This window comes from Tinamus guttatus, unplaced genomic scaffold, assembly GCF_059628265.1.
Source record: "Tinamus guttatus ecotype Peru unplaced genomic scaffold, ASM5962826v1 Tinamus_guttatus_pri_ptg000340l, whole genome shotgun sequence".
In the NCBI taxonomy this organism is placed as follows: Eukaryota; Metazoa; Chordata; class Aves; order Tinamiformes; family Tinamidae; genus Tinamus; species Tinamus guttatus.
This window is the reverse complement of record NW_028288874.1, coordinates 325,001-327,500: the sequence shown is the minus strand read 5'-3', so window position 1 is coordinate 327,500 and position 2,500 is coordinate 325,001. Positions and strand designations below refer to the sequence as shown.

General features: G+C 37.8%; 1 protein-coding gene across 4 annotated transcripts in view; it reads left to right on the top strand.

Annotated features, from left to right (window-relative positions):
• Positions 1-2,500, top strand: part of FOXP2 (forkhead box P2) — a 349,666-nt gene that overhangs the window by 288,747 nt on the left and 58,419 nt on the right. The window lies entirely within an intron of this gene.

The window sequence follows — 2,500 nt, the reverse complement described above, 5'->3', positions numbered from 1 at the left end:
ATATTTTTTATGAAAAAGGGTTTGGATTTGCCTCTTTGCTGCAATTATGAAACATTAAAACAGAAATCCTGGAAAATGCAGATATCAGAACAGAGGAATATACTAATGCACACATCTGGCCATAAGGTAGCAGCTTTCTGATATTCTTCAGAACTATGGACCAAATTTGCACTATGCCAGGAAGGAATGAAGTGCAGCCTGGTGTATCAGTGGTGGTTGTGGAATGTACTCATTTATAGTGCCTAATTACTATTAGAGAAATCTCTAGTTAATAAGTATTACTGATTTAGAATTCAAGTAATTTTCAAAATGCCTTGTCCTTTAGCTATGGGGAAGAAGCTACATAGCAGCTATGATGTAAGAATGCCAAGCGTATGCATACATGGATGCCTACATGAAATTAACTGAATTTATAACTTATTTAACTGAAGACCATATTAACTGCATAAATAAGTATTTGTACTAATGACCGTAGCTATGCCAGTGTCTGATCTTCTCCATCATCCTGAAAAACAGGTGAATTAGGTCCTCTGCTTTAACTCATACAGTTTAAAGTGATTGTTGAAAAATATGGCGGGGGTGGGACTGGAGGTGAAACACTGAGTATACCACAAAACCCCCGAGTCTCCAGATCAAGAATAAATACGTGGCCAGTAGATTTAGAAGAGATGCTGCAAAAGGTAGCAGAAATGTGCCTGCTAAGTGAGTATCTGTGTTTATAGCTATTAGAATAACGTCCTGTGCCTTACTAGATAGGATCTTTAGCACTAAACACAATTAATCAGCACCACTTAGAGAGTCAAATTGACTTTCATTTGGTGTAAATCAGAATTTTTACTTGTGTGTTTAAAAGTAACTAAGCTGGTGAACATATACAGAAGATGTAAAAAGGAGAGGAGAAATGGAGTAACAAGTATTAATGCCAACACTATTTGCTGTATTTTTTAGTAACAGGTATATAAATGGTGAAAGAATTCCTATGGGGTTTAAAGGGTAAAGTTAATGGTTTAGTTGGGAAGATGTCTTTCTTCCTCTTTACCTTTTCGTTCCTTTTTGACATATGGTAGTTGAACAGCATCACTGCTGAGGCAAAATTACTGCAAGAAGGCAAATTCAGATCTTCTGTGAAAAGAGGAAATTCTTATTGGTTTCAGTGGGAATTGAATTTTACTCTTTGCTCATCCCCAAACTTGTAAAAGATGGTTTGTCTTGACCTTAGGACTTGGAAGACTTAGAAAAAAAACATTATTGTACAGATATGGCATTTCGAATACTACAGAAGGATCATGAAGAGTAACAACCAACCTTAACCATCTGAACGTTGACTATGTGCTCAAAGCGGGTCTGTACTCAGAGGAGAGAGACAGACAGCGTCAGGCGGTGATCAATTCCGTGCTTAAAGAGATACTTAAACTAGATCAGATGAGCTATCCTCAAGATTTCCTTATTTTATTGACCACAAAGAGAGTCCAGTGGTAGCCAAGATTAAATGTTTAACTTCTGGATAACGTAAGTGAGATGAATTCCATCTAAGTTTTTGAGTACATGTGGACATCTGATTTGTCTCCTCAATTCATATCTTAGGTATGAATGTCAGAATTTTTACTCTTAAAATTCATTTGTTTGCAGCAGGTGATCTTTCAATAATGGAAGTTAATTTTACTTTCAGGCAGAGGGTTAAGCAAAAATGCTGTCAATTAGACATTATTTTAAGAACTAAATTTAAGCTGTGATGAACTGTGTGAGAAGTGATGTTCTGTATAATGTAAAAGGAAGTAATTTCTTCTAAATGTAAATCCAGAAGGTTTGTATTTCAAGTACTTGAAATATAAAAGTGTTTCTTCCTTAGCACTGGTCACTGTGTCACTGGTTTGTGAAATATTTTGTTAATAATAATGTTATTTTTGCTGATTTACTGAAGACTGTAATTTGTAAACATGTGACAGAGTAATATTTAGCTAACGGCTTGCTCTTATTTACAGGAAAAAAAAAAAAAAAAAAAAAACTTTTGCTAGATGAGAAAGTGGCTTCTTTTTCAAGGGTAGGGGGCTTGGTCTGCTGACTGATTATGTACTGGTGGTTCGAGTACGAGTCTCACACAGTGCCGTGCAGCAGCTAGCGACATTTCTTGGGCTCTTTTGGAGGACTTTGCTCCCGTACGTGCACAAACCTCTGTAGCTGCCGTGTCTTTCCCACTCGCACGGAGCTCGGCCCGAGGGCACGTGTGTGGGCGGGTGTTTACATATATGTATGTGCTTCAGCTCGGCGTGGAGAAAACAGAGAGTAAAACTCTATCCAGAACGGCACCTCAACAAAAATACCTCCTCTCAGAGCGTAATGGTCAAAGTGACAGGCTCATGATGACAAGATTTCTGAACTTTAATTTTTCACTTAGGAATGACTGTAAGTACATTTCCCTCTGCAAAGAGCAGGTGACTGAGATGGTGCCCTCCGCTCTGTACTGCGGTGTATCAGCAGGCTTGTTTCTCTGTGTAAATCA